Source organism: Mustela nivalis (assembly GCF_964662115.1).
Source record: "Mustela nivalis genome assembly, chromosome: X".
NCBI lineage: Eukaryota > Metazoa > Chordata > Mammalia > Carnivora > Mustelidae > Mustela > Mustela nivalis.
Genome location: NC_139040.1, coordinates 103963475 through 103981283, shown reverse-complemented (window position 1 = coordinate 103981283; position 17809 = coordinate 103963475). Strand labels below are relative to the sequence as shown.

The following is a 17809-nucleotide window of genomic DNA, read 5'->3' as shown; positions in this document are numbered from 1 at the left end:
AATACTTTTAGTATTATTATTATTTTTAAGTATTTGAGGAGAAATTATAGTGATAGATTATTAAATAATCTTGAGACATAATGAGAAAATGTTCTACAAAATCCAGATCTCTTTTGCTTAAATGGATTCTTATAATAAAGACTACAATGGAATGTCCCAAGGAAATTTTGAAAGTCTACAATTATCTTAAGACTGAACACTGGTGTTAAGCAAATAAGGAACAAAATTTTCTCATTGGGAAATTTATCATGTGGTACTTTTCCATCTGTAGTATGTGATTTTATCATTAAAATCAACTTCTCAAATAGATGTCTATTTATTTACAGAATCAACAATTAAGTGCCTCTAAAACTGCCTAGGTAAGTTTACATCATGACCTTCAATATTTGATCCTTTGCTTTCATCATGAACAGTGATTATAAAATAGTGTAAACTTGCAAAGAGAAATAGAGACCAAAACAACAACAACAAAACCAAAGGTGCGTTAATTAGAGCCATGGGATTAAATCTTTCAATAAAAACAGGTATTTTATTCTAACTCTGAGAACATAGACCACATTTGATTCTTCTGTGTATCTCCAGAATCAAACACAGTGTCTGACACATATTTGAAGTATTTAAATGGTTGTTGCATTAATGCACAAATAAATGAATTATAAATACCTAGGTTGGTTTTATGTCTTCTATTATAATATCCTTGAATTCTGAGGATATATTGCCTTTTACATTTCCATATACATATCTTGTATGTGTGCACTTACAACAATAAGTATGGGGGGATGGCAGTTTTATGTTTGTGTAGTTTGATCTGGTTCTCCATTAAAATGCAAACATCATGGGAACAGAGATTTGTCTCTTTGTTATTAATATATGCCCAAATTACAGACTAGCTCCTTGTCCATATTAGGTAATCAATAAATATTTGTTGAATGAATGAATGAATAAATAAAAGGCAATTTGAGATCAGTGGTATTCCCTGTCACATGGTTCATTTCACAGAATATAATTTAAGAAGTTAAAAAATAAAAACACAGTCTTGCTGAGCGGCAGTGAAAGTACAGATGAGGGCTGGAGGGAGGAATACATGCACATGGTTAGCAGTGCTTTCTGTAAGAATGCACCTAAAAACTTTTGTTTTCTGCGAGAGAAAAGAGAAATCTGCACTTCCCCAAGAGAAAGGGAATCAGCGAGCCAGGTGAGAGGCGGTGAGCAAATCTAGGGTGTCAGTGAAGCGATCACTGATACTGTCCATTTTGGGGTCCAGACAGGGCAGAAGGAATGTGTTCCTAGGACTGCGTTGAAATAGTAAGAGATGAGAGGGAATAGAGGGAGTGAGGAGGAAATGCAGAAAGAGTGGAAGATTGAGAGGTGGAAAGATTTGCTGAGACTTTGGAGGTGCTGATCTGCTGTTGGAAAAGAATGAACCTGATCTTGAATAGGAGAGAAGTGGAGGTCTGTGAAACAATAAGTTCTGGGAACTGAGTGAGGAGGCTATCAGAAGTGTCGTTAATATGGATGTTGAGTCACTGAGGATAGCTGCCATCCAAATAAAGCTTTGGGATACTAAATATTCCAATGATACCACAAAAGCACTGTATTTGGTGAACAATCCCATCATGACAGTATTCAAGGAGATTGCTCAAGAAACCATGCATGTGACTAACTCAAAACAGTTGCACTTATATTCATGACTAACAGTTAAAAATATTTAGGCTACATGCTCAGCAGTCACACTGTGTCACCTGGCTCCTTTGAACCTGGAACAGGGCTCTCATTCCGCTCCGCCTCCAACCACGCCCCCAGCCACACCCCCAGCCACACCCCCTAGTCCCTCCAGAGCCTAGGGCCCCCTCCACTCTGACCCCAATGACCTGCTAACGGATCCTCACCCCACCCCCCAACTCCCGTGTAACGGACCCACCTTCTGGTTCCAGCCCAGAACTTGTGAACCACCAGCTCAGGAGCCTGCCCACAGCCCGTCTCCTTGGTCACCCCCCCCAAAAGCCTCCGAGGACCTGCCACCACCGCCTTCGGCCCCACAGCCCTCGCTTCCGCACCACCTTCGCCTTGGTGCCAGTGATACCAACCATGGCCACCGCACAGCTCTCCCAAGTGCACCAGAACTACCACCCCGACTGCGAGGCCGCCATCAACAGCCATATCATCCTGGAGCTCTACGCCTCCTACGTGTACCTGTCCATGGCCTTCTACTTCGACCGCGACGACGTGGCCTTGAAGCACTTCGCCCGCTTCTTCATGCGCCGGTCCCGCAAGGAGACCCAGCACGCCGAGAAGCTGATGGAGCTGCAGAACCAGCGCGGGGGCCGCCTCCGCCTCCGCGACATCAAGAAGCCGGACCGCGACGACTGGGAGGGCGGCCTGAAGGCCATGGAGAGCGCCCTGCACCTGGTGAAGAGCGTGAACCAGAGCCTGCTCGACCTGCACCAGCTGGCCACCGACAAGAACGACGCCCAGTTGTGCGACTTCCTGAAGAGCCACTACCTGCACGAACAAGTCGAGGCCGTCAAAGAGCTGGGGGGCTATGTCACCAGCCTGCGCAAGATGCGGGCTTCCGAAGACGGCCTGGCAGAGTACCTGTTTGACAAGCTTACCCTGGGCCACAGCAACAAAAAGAACTGAGTTGGGACTGTTTTCCCCATAGCCCCAGGGCGCATGGTGACTTTGCCTGATCACGGTGCCCAGCAGGCTTATTGCAGTGTTGCTTCTGCAAAAGGTTCCAGTTTTTTTCTTCCAGTCTTGCCTTTCATCCAATAAAGCTATTTGGTTCCTAAATAAATAAAGGTCTCTGGCTGATTCATGCGTGCAAATCTCTCACCTTTTAAGTTTTAAAATAGGTAACCAGTAGTCCCTCTACCCACACATGCCCCATCCACATGCAGCTAAGATTCTCTGAAGAGGAAGAGAGAAGGTATTCTATGGGACCCTGAAAAATACAATATCAATCTTCCCCTTATAAACGATGTGGGAATATGAGAATGGGGGTAGAGTGGGGTGAGGTGGGGCCCTGGTTAAGTGCATGTGAATACTGAAAGTATAGAACATGGCCTGAAGATCAAGACTGCAGTTGTGTCTCTGGAAGAAGGAAAGGGAAAGGCATTGAGCAGGGATTAAATTAAATGGGATCCTGGCTTTATCTGAAATGCTTATGTTCATTAAATTCTTCAAATACTAATGGTTAAGTCTGCATAGCAAGATGAAGATCTTGGAAGTCAGAATGTTAGAGTATCTCTCACAACTTCATGCTGGGCAACAGTGATAATTGGAAACAAGTCTTAGGCCAGCTTCCACACACACACTGGCAGGAATTTACTGTGGTTACCAATGCCTGGCATACATGTTGCAGTTACAAAACAACCACTTATGTATGTTTTCTTTAATATGTATCCTATGTATATCTGTATATGTATATGCTCCAACCAACAGCAGAGTTCATGGTGAATCTCTAGACAAGATCCTGTAGGTTTGCTTAGGAAAACACTCTTTGTTAAAAAGCTCTGCATTATTAGAAATGATATAGCTACTTTCTACACCTTTCCTGAACCTGGTAATATTTCTGCCTTTGGGTTTCATGAATCCAACTGTGATTAGCTTTTGTAACTTGCTACCAAGAAAATCTAAGCTAATATGTCTTCTTATTATCGTTACACCTCTACCAGGCCCCGCTGTAATTATTTGCGGTAAATAGCTCCTCTAGAGTGCTAAGTGGCATTTTTTCCTTATCCTAGGACAAGAGTTCACTGAAAAGAATAAAATATTTTAAGTTACATGGATGGAAATACAGAGCAGCTCAAGACTGCTAACACAGGCATCCCTTTCAACTTAAAGTATTTCCTTTATAATTTATAGGTTTTAATTTCTTAGACCAGCCTTTCCAAGACCGTGTTCAGTATCAGTTGGTGCCACAAAATATTAGCAGGTATTCAGTGAAAAATGAATTCAAGGATATTTATAAACACACACATATATATGCATGAATATATACAATATTTGTATTCATTGAATTAGCAGGATTTTTTGTTTTATTTTTCAGTTTTTGTTTACTCTAGGAATTTTAAGTCTTTAATGTAAAAATATATATATATGCAGTGAATTTATAACAAGGGGATAGAATATTGTTTCCCAAATAGTCCCCCATAGGATCCTTTTTTTCCCGAATCTCACAGAACAGTATTCCAAAGAAAATAGCTTTGGAAACAACGTTAAGAGATCTCATTGTCTGTTGTTTGAGAAGCATGTATCTGCCAGCTAAACCCCAATCGCTTTCACTAAAACTGGAATATTTGCTGTCAAGTTTCCAGCATAATAAGTTTTAAGGCAGAAGTGTAACACAGAGCCCTCACCAAGAGGGTGGATAGATATTATACATACACCTTCCATTTGTTTCCCTGTTGGATAACTCCCAACACTGCATTTTCCATCATATTCTAATTTCCGTTTCTAAAAGAATGGCTTTTGGAAATGATAACACTGATATTTCTCCAATATTTAAATCTAAGTTGAGAGAAGTTCCAAAGATGCTAAGTAAATTATATTCTTCACCTCTTTCTACCTATGTATTCCTCTCACCAGTAGCAGAATTCTTCATTTTGATTTTCCAGTATAGACTGCCAAATTTTGGTCAATAAGATACCTTTCAGTGAAAAGCAGCTGGTGCCTAAATTTTCTGGAAATAACTTGTCTTCCTCTCACCAAAGCATGCTAAAATTCCTCAAAATTCAGACAGTTCATTTGGAGAAAAAATATTAGGCATATATGCTACAAAATATTTTTATAGTCAAGTCCAGAATTGTTAAATACATACAAATGAGTAATGTGCTTAGTGTGCAGCATCATTTTTTTAAATTTTTTTATTTATTTGACAGACAGAGATCACATGTAGGCAGAGAGGCAGACAGAGAGAGAGGGGAAGCAGGCTCCCTGCTGAGCAGAGAGCCAGATGCGGGGCTCCATCCCAGGACTCTGGGATCATGACCTGAGCCCAAGGCAGAGGCTTTAACCCACTGAACCACCCAGGTGCCCCCTAGTGTGCAGCATCTTACACCACCACCTTTTTCCTCCAATAGAGATCATCAACTTCCCATTGCAGTGTTCCTCTCTAGGTTCAATGGAGGACCTATCAAGTTTCTCTCCAGCCCTAAAGTACATAATGCAATTCTATAAATTGAAGCTCCATTATTCCCCAAACAAAAGTGGGCATGAGGCAAGATCTAAATGTGAACTCTTGCAGATTTTTTAAGTTAAATTTGTTCTCACTAGTTTTACGTATCAAGTCTCATGACACTGCCAATGAATTTGATTAAGTACCTATTTTATTCTCAGGCAGATTCAACATAATACAAAACTATTATGTTCTATATATAGAAAATATCCTATCATTTTAATAAATGATTATATTATGCTAGAAAATAACAAGGTGATTAAAGTAAGCTTCTCAAAAAGAACAGTATCTCAGTCTGGCCCATCTTATTAACCACGACTTTCATTTGTCTACTGTTTGGCTACGTAATTTAACTCAACAAGCATTTATTCTTAATAAATGAGTTCATGAAAGGGAATCAAAGCTAAACAAGACATGAACGTCGCCTAGTTAAACCAAATGTATTAGCATTTTGCCAATTTTCTAAGAGTAAAATACAAGTCCAATATGAGATTATTTTAATAATTAAATCAGGAGTATAGGCAAAGAGTGTTTTCATTTATCACTCTCCACTTCACAAAGAGGTATGTTACACAATCATTCAACAAAATTTCACAAATAGCAATGTAGCATTTTTCAAAAAATGTATGAAGAAAAATATAAGCCAGCTATTCTTCTGCTCAGAACAGTGGACTAAACAAATCTAAAAACATCATCATAATGACAATCATCTAGGTAAATTATGCTGTCAAAATAACATGTTAAGAAATTTCCTTTTTCTGATAATGAGGGATGTTACCTGAGGGGGACAGAAACTTTGATGAAGAGAAGAAGAGCAATAATGTAACATGAATAACAGATTCAATTTTAGCAAATAAGGTTACTTGTTTGTTTACATATTTTAGCTATTGTTGCCTGGAGAGAGAGGAGGCACATGAAGGTATATTTTACTAGTGTGCATCAATCACAGAGAAGTCTTCTTCTTTTTTTTTTTTTAAGATTTCATTTATTTATTTGACAAAGAGAAAGAGAGATCACAAGTAGGCAGAGGGGCAGGCAGAGAGAGAATGGGGGAAGAAGGCTCCCTGCTAACCAGAGAGCCTGATGCAGGGCTCCATCCCAGGACCCTGAGATCATGACCTGAATCAAAGGCAGAGGCTTAACCCACTGAGCCACCCAGGCGCCCCCACAGAAAAGTCTTCTCATGGACTGCTTCAAAAACATCTTCAAAGTTAAAGAAAAAACTCATTTTCACTGTAGCTTTGAATATGTGAGAAATCTATAGGTAAAGATAACCTAAAAAGATTTAGGGCAGCCTTAATGGCAGGTCTTAACATAAGAAAAAACACACATACTTGTATTTTTTTTACAACATCATTACTTGCATCATTAATAAACACTGCTTATACTTATTGAGTTTGCCATTTATCAGGCATCAAGTTATGATATTTACATGAATTACCTCATTTCTGCTTCACGACCACACAAGACACAGTACTATTGTTATCCCCATTTTATAGATGATCACAGTGAATTCAGAGATACATTAATTCTCTGAGCTCTCACAATAAATGGCTGAACTTGAATTTGAACATACATAGCCTAACTTGAAGACCTAGGCACTTAACCATTAGTCTATATGGTAATAACTAAATGAGAATCTTACAAGTCCTATGAGTTATGATAATGTGACAAAGTTTGCTGTAAGAAATTAGTAGGGAAGAGATCCTATAAGCCTGATTGTACAGAAGTCACAACCCAGCAGGACACACCTATAACAGATTAATCAGTTAAGTACCAATAATACAAACTGACACAGCCTCTGGTCTCAAAAGTCAAGGAGACTTCCACAATTATTCAAAGGATAGTAAATCTGTACACAGAGTCTTCCATTTTGTATTAATATAACTGCACAAATCAAAAAAGTGAACCCTGGCTGTGACTGGGCAGAAGTCAGTTGCTGGGATTTTCTAAAGAAATTCTTGGAGATAGGACATAAAAATAGAAAAATTAAATGCAGGGGCACTTGGGTGGCTCAGTGGGTTAAAGCCTCTGCCTTTGGCTCAGGTCATGGTCCCAGAGTTGTGGGATCGAGCCCCACATCGGGCTCTTTGCTCAGCAGGGAGCCTGCTTCCCTCTTTCTCTCTGCCTGTCAAGTGAATAAATAAAATCTTTAAAGAAAAAAAAAGAAAGAAAAATTAGATACAAATAGGAAGAGATTATTTGAAATGGCTTAGAGAGAGCATATTTAATCAATCAATATAATACTTAGTAAGAAATAAAAATTACATGAATGAGCACTGATTTTCCAATCCAACATTTTTTAAAATTTATTTTTGAGAGAGAGTGAGCATATGCAAGGGGGTGGGGGGAAAGGGTAGGGGGAGAGGGACAGAGACACAAGCAGACTCCAAGTGCCAAGCATGGAGCCCAACATGGAGTTTCATCTCACAACATTAAGATCACAACCTGAGCAAAACTAAGAGTTGGTTGCTTAACTGACTATGCCACCCAGGTGTCCCCCCAATCCAACATTCTCTGATAACTAACAGAGTATAATTACTCTACTGCTACCAATCTGAATCTCACATTTTGAAAAAAGATTTTCAATCCCTTTGCTCTAGAGGCCTCTAATAGAGTACTAAAAATGGTACCTCTTTTTGCTATATTCCTCCAAAGTGTGCTCTTCTGGTTCTAAATATCATAGAATGGGAAAGCAGGTCCCAAGAGTCATTATTAGCCAAGAAGGAGAGGATGAATTTATGATAGGATACATCCACATACTTAATGTACTTTCTCTAAGAATGCACCTAAAACTTTTCTTTTCTACCAGAGAAAACAAGTCTGTACTTTAAAGAAGGGAATTGGCAAGCCAGGCAAAGGGGGTGAAAAAATTTAGGATTTCACTAAAGAGATCACTGAAACTGTTTCAGGTTCAGACAAGGCAGAAAGACCATGTTTCTAGGACTGTGCTGAAAGATAAGAGACTAGAGAGGATAAAGGGAGTGAAGAACAAGAAAGATGGAAAGGTAAAAAAAAGATTCACTGAAACTTTAGAGGAGGTACTCTGCTGTCAGAAAAGTGTGAACCTGATTGTGAATAAAAGGGAGAAAAGTGGAGGTTACTGGAGTTAATAAGGTCTAGGAACTGAGCAAAGAGGCTATCAAAAGTGTCACTAGGATCAACATGGGTTCCTTTCTGTACATCTAGGTGATCTGCTTTGTGTTCCAAATTTCATGTTTGCCAAGGATGCCAATACCTAAAATAACGAAAAAAAAAATTAACTACATTTCCATAGCACTTTATAATGTGATACCATGGTGGTCACTTTTTCTAATTTCACCTTACATGGAGCTCTTTGTTATTATAATTGCAAAATTCATTTAGATATTTTGCCTTCTATGTCAAAACTACATTTTTTTTTGGCTGCTTCTCAGCTGTGTTCAGGAAGCCACTTTCTTCAGACCTAGGATTAGGGATAGTGTACGTGCCTGGTATTTTGCCATTCAGAGATTTCTTCAGAGGGTTAGGGTTAAGATTAAATTTAGATTTAGAGTTAGGGGTTGGGGCTAGGTTTAATTAAGTATTAGGTTATGTGCCTGGTATTTTGCACTTCAGAGACCTCTTCAGAGGTAAAACCCTAGACTTCTGCTCATGTGAGGATAGACATGTATTACCAAAACATCTTAAGAATGTGAAACGTGAGGAAGTCAAGGTGTTAGATAGTAAGGTGTTAAGATATTTTTAGAACTGGAAAATTTGACTGGGAACATATATCTTAGGTTTGAGCAAAGCCAGTTTAAAGTGTGTTAAAAAACAAAAATAAAAACAAACAAAAAACAGGATTCAGCTGATTTGGGACCTGAGAGAAAAAGAGTAAAGGAAGTATATACAATGAATTATGAGTTATTTAAAGAAGGCAAGAGGTTCGGGAATTGGTCCTAACTTGCCTTCAAAAGGTTCCATGAAGTCATCTGGAAAACAAATGTATACTTTTGCCTTGGGTGGTTAAGTCCATCAAGGTATAGAACAGTAGGTGCCAGCATGGGAAATAATCAAGCTGCCAGGCCAAGCAGCAGCAATTCCATGGCTCTGAGTGGTGGAAAGAAAGTGATGTATATTTGTGCAAACATTATTCCAGCACCAAATTCTCAATGCTTGTTGTGTCAGCATTTCTTTCCCAGGTATACAAAATTCCCAAATGCTACTGATATACTTTTCTTTTTTAAAGGGTCATAAAATTCTGTATTGGTTGAAGTAAAAAAAAAAAAAATCCACACATGCTTATCAAACTGAGTAAGTTGGTTTGTATATTAAAGTTACAAAATGTGCAAATTTATGTCATCGCTCTTACTTTGTGACAATTATGCTTATCTCATTTTTGTTGGAAGAGACTAATATATTTAATATAAAATATAAATTAAAATCTGAAGTTCACAGTGGGAACTGAAATTATTATTACAGTTTGAAGAATGGGGTGATATTTGTGAAATTATAGCTATTTATCACTGGACTTCATGTTCAAAGATGTCTCTTCTGATGGTGATTATCATCTTTGTGTCTGGGTGTGATTGAGAAGCAAATATGTGATCAGAATTTTAAGGCCGTAATTTAACTTTTTAACTAACAACATTTTCAAAGTTTTGTTCAATTAACAAGTGTGTATTATTACAAAAATTTTCTTAAATAGAGAACTACTTAATTAGATATTTCTAAGAGATCTCATTTCTTTTATTTATTGTTCAGGAAGCAACTAAATGCCCAGAGAATTCTCATATCTATACAGTGAATAAATCAGAAGTAAAAGTAAAATCTCCCTTCCCCCAGTCAAGTAAGTTTTTCACTACAAAGTTGACAAATGTTTTTCTTAAAGCAGCAAACTGTCAGGCTGATCAAATCACTAGTGTATTATGAATCTGGAGCATCATTTCTGAAGGGTGTTTCAATGTAACCTTTTGGACCTTCTTTTATCTCTTCTCTTTATAACTCCTCTAATGTAGTTTGTTGAGCTGTAGCTCTTTCTAGCCATGTTTTCCTTCTATCACATATTTGTTGCTAATAGTGAAAATGGCTCAACCACTTCAGTCTAAACCAAAGTGAATGATGTGTCTATTGCCTTAAGTATCAGTTCTAAAGTGAAAAGTTACTCTAATCGCTCTGGTTTATTATGATCAGAAGACTTGGAAAAGGTCTCACGTGATCTTCTGCCTGTAGTCACTAATGCCAACATACAGGCCCTGTCTAAATTTTAAAAAAGATTTGAGGCCTTGCTAGAGAGAGGTCATGATACTCAGTTGATCTGGTTGCTCCTGTAGTTCTTTATGTTTCAGTTCTAGTAACTTGATTCCTCCCAGGGCTCAAGTCCTCACCCAATGATTCTGTCTCCTGTCTGAACTCTGCAATTTGTCCTGACCTTGATAAGCAATGCAGCACAGCAAGGGATTCTTCAGGATTGAGATTCTGATTTTCTCATCCCCCCATCCTTGCCACTCAAGACCTGATTCTGAACCTCAAAGTCCATGCCTTAGGGCTAACCTGTTTCCTCACATCTGTTGACAAGTAACTGACCTGTCTGCTTACCACATCTTAATATATTCCTTCCTTGTAGATTCCTGGCTTTTTGTCTTGTACACCAGCTATTACTCTAGCTTCTCAGACTGACTGGTTACTTGCTAGTTTCTCTCAAGATAACTGACTTTTCCTGTTTGTCTGGACTTTCTCAACTCACTAGCAACTTCTCTGGTGAGTACATCTAGTTCCAGGTCCCAACTCTCTAAGACTGGCCCCCTGTCTTGCAATCAAACCTTCTGTGGAGACCCAATCTACAGAGAAAACTGAAATCTTCCATGTTGGCTAAAACTACCTACTCCAAGATCTTTTTGACAGTTATCACAACGTTTAGTATTAGAGGCACCTGGATGGCGCAGAAATTAAACACCGGCCTTCAGCTCAGGTCCTGATCCCAGGGTTCTGGGATGGAGCCCTGTCATCAGGCTCCTGGCTCAGCAGGGAGTTTATCCCTTTCCCTCTGCCATTCCCCCTGCTTGTGCTCTCTGGCTCTTCTTTCTCTCTCAAATAAATAAATAAAATATTTTAAAAAAACATTTAATATTATATACCAGATATTTGATCAGAACTTTTTGCAAATCTTTTATTCTCTCCAAAAGTTACAGATTTACATCTCCAAAATCCAGTAGACATAAGAGCTACAAAAATTTAGATTAAATATGCACATTCTTTAAAAATCTATTTTACCACATGTAAAATATATCTATCAGAAAAAGTACAGTAACATTTCTGTTTAATCTATTAAAACATGTTCCCTATTTAAATGAGTCATTATAAGCTTGTCATGTAAAAGGTAGCAATTTAAACACCACAAAAGAAAACTAGTACGTCCATTAAGATGACATTCAGATTAGTACATGAACTACGGAAACCATCAGAATTAGAAAGGAAAAGTAGGACTTTGTACTTGCTTCTTTCAACATCAATAGATTTTAAAATTAAGGGTTAAGTTGAATTTGATTCACATTTTCAACTTGTGCTTAAACATATTACTGTCCAGAAAAATGAAGCTTTTTTCACACTAATTCCCTTAATCTATGTCATCTTCACTTACAGTCTAACCTGATGAAGACACATTACTTGCTTAAATACACCTCACATTATCCTCTCAAAATTTATCCATTAGCATCATTTGACATAAGATAAGGGAGGTAAATGCACAATAATGTAGTTCAGAAGCACAACTCTCTTTCTGAAACAGTGATTTTTAGGATGACACAAGGAAAACAGTATCAGATAAAATATAAATCTGTAACAAAAGTCCCTCAATTTCTAAAAATACATTAAAAATCAATGATAAATCTTTTTAAGAGGCCATATCTCATGGATTTTAAGAATCTGAGCAAGGCACCAAGGGATAAAAATCCTGACTCTGTATTTGCTATATAACTTTTGACAAGTCTTTCCTCCATTTTATCATTTGTCTACATAACCATACTTCTAAAAAATATTGAATGAGCTTATTTATATAAACTGCTTAGCAATATGACTAGCAGGTAGAAAATGTTTAATAAATAGTAGCTAGTATTATCATCTTATTATCAATAATCATTGCATTCTTTTAGTTCTTGGCCTTTGTTTTCACTTAACTTACATTATAATATTCTGAAATGCCTCTGATGACACTTATGACATTTTATCACAGACTCTGTGTGGGTATTTTTAATATTTAATCAGGCTGTGGTATTTTGCTTTTGCAAAAGAGTGTGTTGAGATATGTAGAAAAGACAAATGAGTACATTAAAAAAGTGAATTTTAAGTAGTTTATTTCTTGACAATACATTCAGAGCATAGGAAAATCTATTCTTTTGTATGTGCTCTTTTGAAACCTCTTGCCCAGAGAGGCTGTAGGACCATTCATCATTTCCTACTGTTTCTACATCCATCACACCTTTTCCCTTTGGTCTCCATACAACCTTCTTAGATTTTCTGATTGCTGTAGCAAGCAGAACTAATCATGAATAAATTCAGATTTCGACCAAGGAGAAGCACAGTGGTTAGATATGACCTGAGATCTCTACAGTCCATGGCCCTCACGGTATTATCTATCATGAGAAAGAGTTTATTAGATCTCAGCTGTGCTTAAGACTAGGCTAAACATTATAGAAAGCAAGTTAAATAGGCATAATCTTCTAGCTCTGTCAGACATCTTTAGGTGTTGATTATTTAGCATTTGTCAAATGTCCCCTTGCTGTCTCTGTCAAAACAAATCAAGGGTTCTGCTTTGAAAAACCTTGTGTTTTAAGACGGCCAAAAGAAAATAGCTTGAGTAGCTATATACAGAAGATGCTGGACAAGAACTTATGCATTTTTTGGTAAGGAAAGTAAAATAATTGAATATGGTCTTTATCTTTCTCTATTGTGGCATTGTAGTATTGGTATTTCTGAGTTAAAATGTTGACAGTAGAGAGAAATTCAAGATAATGTGGTGGTAGAAACTAATGCAAGCGCATCCCCATCCCTCCCTTTATTATAGAAGTCCTCTTTTCAGTTCTCATTTTCTCTGTAAGTCTGAAAATTTGCATTAAACATATTTAGTGTTCCCATAATTGTGCTCTCTTGGGGGTGGAGTTCCAAAATAGGGTTAAGTCCCAACTTGCAAAAGCCTAAAAATTCCTCACCTTTGGGGAGAGTTGACAGATATACTTGAAACAACTAGCAAACAATCCTAATAAAAATATTAAATTCAACACATTATCACATAGAAAATAAGGGCAGAATGGGACTAGAAAAGAAATCACAGAAAACAGAACAGCTTAAAAATTATGGATTCAATTAAATTGTATGTGAAGTTTTAGTGTCAAATTTAGAATATTGTATAGGGTTATTTTCTTTATATTTATCCTTAACTTTTTCTTTAAGCTGAATAATCATGAGAGAATACTCAAGATTTGCAAATGCTATTTAAACACAAAGACATAAGATCAATTCCTTCATAAAGAAGAAGGAAAGAGAAAGAGAGAACTTTTGCATAGATTGATGCACTCTTGTTTTGGGTGACAAAATTATAAAGGTAGTGATTGACTGAAGATCTGTGGAAAATCCCAGCTTTTAAGTATTGGACAAAGGAAGAAAATCCAGAAAATAAGCCAGAGACAGAGTGGTCATAATGATTAGAGAAGAGCCAGGAGTAGGGAGTCCCAGGATATTAATTTTCTCTTGTTTTCAAAATACTTCTCTTTTTGAAACACTTAATATAAGATCTGTCCTCTTAGCAAATTTTTATGCATACAAGTGCTGCATCACAAATTACCACAAGTTTAGCAGCTTAAGCCATTATCTATTTATCCTATCACAGTTATCTTGGTTTGGGCACAAGTTCTCACAGTCTAAAATCAAAGCATCAGCCAAGTTGGTCTATTATCTGGAGACTCCAGAGAATAATCTATGTTTAAACCCATTGAAGTTGTTGGAAGAATTCAACCACAGCTACAGGACTGTAGGACTGAGGTCCACGTTTTCTTGCTGGCTGTTGGTCAGGGGCCTCTCTCAGCAAGTAAAGGCTGCCCACATTCGTTCGCACCACTACCCTACTCTCCACTACATCTTTAAACCAGCATTGGTGAGTGAATTCCTTCTGGCACTTGGAATCTCTCTGATTTCCCTTTCTGTAACCAAGCTGGAGAAAACCCTGCTTTCAAAGGACTCAATTGATTGGGTCAGGCCAGGTGGATAATCTCCTTATTTTAAGGGCAACTGACTTGGAACTCTGATTATATCTGCAAGATCCCTTCACTATAGTTCCCAGATGAGTGTTTGAATAATCGAAGAGCAGGAATCTTGGGGTGGAGACATCTTTAGAGTTTTGCCTACCACATCCAAACGCCCAAGAAAAAAGACTCTAAGAAATGAATAAATCAAGTATAAAGAATTATGGCAGCCTAAGGGAGGTCAAGAACTAAGTAAAAGACACTGTATTATCAATCTGGTAGGGCATGGTGACTTTTGAGTGGGCTAATTTGGCAGTGATGGAATTAAAAAGCATATGGGAAGAGTGATGGAACTGCAAGGAAATGAAGAATGAATGGGTAACTGGAAAGCACAGATACTAAATACAGCAGAGTTTTAAAAAAAAATCAATCCCTAGATATACTAAGAGTAATGCTGAAGAATCCTAAATATGAATAGAAAAACTTACAAAGCACTTAGAAAAACAAATAAAAACTCAATAGCAAGCATGGAAGCCAAAAGATGGTAGAATACTATTTTCTAATTGTTCAGAAAAATTATTGTTAACCTAATAGTGTGTGCCTAGCAAAGCTGTCTTTCAACAAGGAGAGAAAAATGGGGAAAAAAACTTTACGATATTTAAAAATGGAGAGATTTTACAAGTAAGTCTACACTAAAGAGACTTCTAAACAATCTACTTACTGATGAAAATCCTTTGCAGTGAGGAAAAAAAGAAAAAAAGTAAGCATCTCTAACAAGTATTTTCTGTGTAAAATAAGAATAACAGCAATAGCAACAATAAGTTTAATCTATGGAGCTCAAAAGAGGGCAAATAAAACATACTTAATACGTGTAAAAATTGGGATGATAAAAGTTGAAGAGTTCTAGGATCTTCGTATTGGTCAGTAGGTATTTGAATTATCCACTTTAAATTGTGTTAAATATTCAGAATGGGGGCACCTGGGTGGCTCAGTGGGTTAAGCCTCTGCCTTGGGCTCAGGTCATGATCTCAGGGTCCTGGGATCGAGTCCCACATCAGGCTCTCTGCTCAGTGGGGAGCCTGCTCCCCCCACCCCAGTCTCTGCTTTCCTCCCTGTCTACTTGTGATCTCTTTCTGTCAAATAAATAAATAAAATCTTTAAAATAATATTCAGAATGATGGGGCGCCTGGGTGGCTCAGTGGGTTATAGTACTTGCATCCTAAATCACACACACCATGGGCAAACATTGCTACTGAAAAAAAAAAAAAATCTAAGAAATAAGCAGATAAAGTCCAAAAGCTTTAGGAAAAATAATAGGTAAAGGACATAGAAAATAGCTCACAGGGACACCTGGGTGGCTCAGTCATTTAAGCATCTACCTTCAGTTCAGGTCACGATCCCAGCATTCTGGGATGGAGCCCCACATAGGGCTCCCTGCTCTGTGAAGCCGGATCCTCCCTATCCCACTCCCCCTACTTGTATTCCCTCCCTCTCTATCTCACTCGCTCTGTGTCAAATAAATAAAAACAAAATTTAAAAAAAAAAAACAGTTCACAGAAGAAGAACCAGCAATGGCCCTTAAGCACATATATAATAAGAGAAATACACACTGAAACTACAGTGAGGCATCATATCACACTTTGAAAACATATTCTGTTGTTAAGGCTGTGAGAAAACAAACACTTCCCCCTTTTTTTTTTAAGGTTTTTTTTTTGGTGGGGGGGTTCTTTTAGAGAGAGAGAAAGTGAACAGGAACAGTGGGGAGGGGCTGAGGGAGATTAGACTCCCTGCTGACTAAGGAGCCTGATTTGGGACTCCATACCACTACCCTGGGATCATGACCTGAACCAAACGCAGAGACTTAATGAACTGAGCCATCCAGGAACCCAACAATCACTTTCATATACTGCTAGTAGAAATTCAAAACCATACCACCTCTAAGATTTTATATTAGCAAATGATTAATTAGCAAAAATAAACAGGCATTTATCCTTTGACCCAGAAATTTCACTTCTAGGAATCTGCCCTTAAGATATACACACAGAGGGGCGCCTGGGTGGCTCAGTAGGTTAAAGCCTCTGCCTTCGGCTCAGGTTATGATCCCAGAGTCCTGTGATCGAGCCCTGCATTGGGAGCCTGCTTCCACCTCTCTCTCTGCTGCCTCTCTGCCTACTTGTGATCTCTGTCAAATAAATAAATAAAATCTTAAAAAAAAAAAAAAGATATACTCACAGAAATATTAAGTGACTAATGCACAAGCTCCTTATTTTCCTACTATTTGTAAAAGCACAAGAGTTGTAGGAATTAATGAAAAAACGTTACACCTCTTTGGGTACCTTTTGTGTAACAAAGGTGTAAGAATTCATACACACGCTCATACACATATACACATATATGCTAATATTTTCAAAAAGAAATAGTGAGGGGATAAACCAAGTATTAATTAGAAGAAATAGTAAACTTAAGATAGGAAGAGGACAAAAGAGAGGTGCTGGAAAGAACAAGAATGAAAGCTAGATATTTTCTAATGTGCCTTGTTTATAGTTTAACTTAGAACCTGCTAATGTTTTATGTATTTGGAAGGTAACATTAAATTTTAAAAAGAGAGACAATCCCTAAAATAAAAACCAAATTGAAACTCACTAATGTTATTTTATATAAAATTGGTAGCATAATGGCATGGATATTTATCTCAATTAACTTAAAAATAGAATTTTGACTGAATATACTCCTAAGTGGAACCAAAAATAAAGATCACTAGATCTTTAATTGTAGCTACTGGGCTTGTTATTAAGTTTAATGTTAGTATAGTTTTAAAACTATTATGAGCGTATACACATACTCCACTACACACAAAATAGATTACAGCATATATGTTATTATACTAGTATCACTAGGAACCACGATTTTCAGTATAAAAGACAAGATCAAGATATAAATCAAACAAATTAAATAAAATCCTATAACTTCAATTTAAATTTGCAGTTTTATGAATTTGTAGTTTATTTACTTACTTTTTTTGGAACTTTTTTTCTGCCAACTTTATATTCCATCTTCTATTTAGGAGCCCACGAAAGAATAGCCTAAGACCACTCAGGGGATGTTCATTCCGTGGCATGAGCAGTGGAGGCTGCAGACCAGTCTTCAGTGGGGATGGTGGGCTGCATGCTCCAGTCTTCAGGAGGGAACCAGTGGCAGGCACAAAGGGCACCTGCGTGCCTTCAGAAAAGAATGCAACGTGAAGTTTAGGTACAGTAATTCAGGTGCTAGAGAGCTCTTTTCACCCTGAAATTCCTTCTGGTTCACAGATTTTTAGCAGCGGTACTCTCTTCAATCTCCTCAGGATCTCTGCGGAAGTAGAGATCCAATAGAGATCCAATAGGACTGAGGGCGGGTGCTCCCGGAAAATAGTGCCGCACATGCGCAGAATCTC

The 17809-nt window shown here is 37.8% G+C and overlaps 1 pseudogene across 1 annotated transcript; it reads left to right on the top strand.

Annotated features, from left to right (window-relative positions):
* The first annotated feature begins 2007 nt into the window (after window positions 1-2007).
* On the top strand, window positions 2008-2722 carry LOC309855522 (ferritin heavy chain pseudogene; annotated as a pseudogene). The gene has a single exon. The product of its transcript is annotated as a ferritin heavy chain pseudogene (transcript).
* The last annotated feature ends 15087 nt before the right edge of the window (window positions 2723-17809 follow it).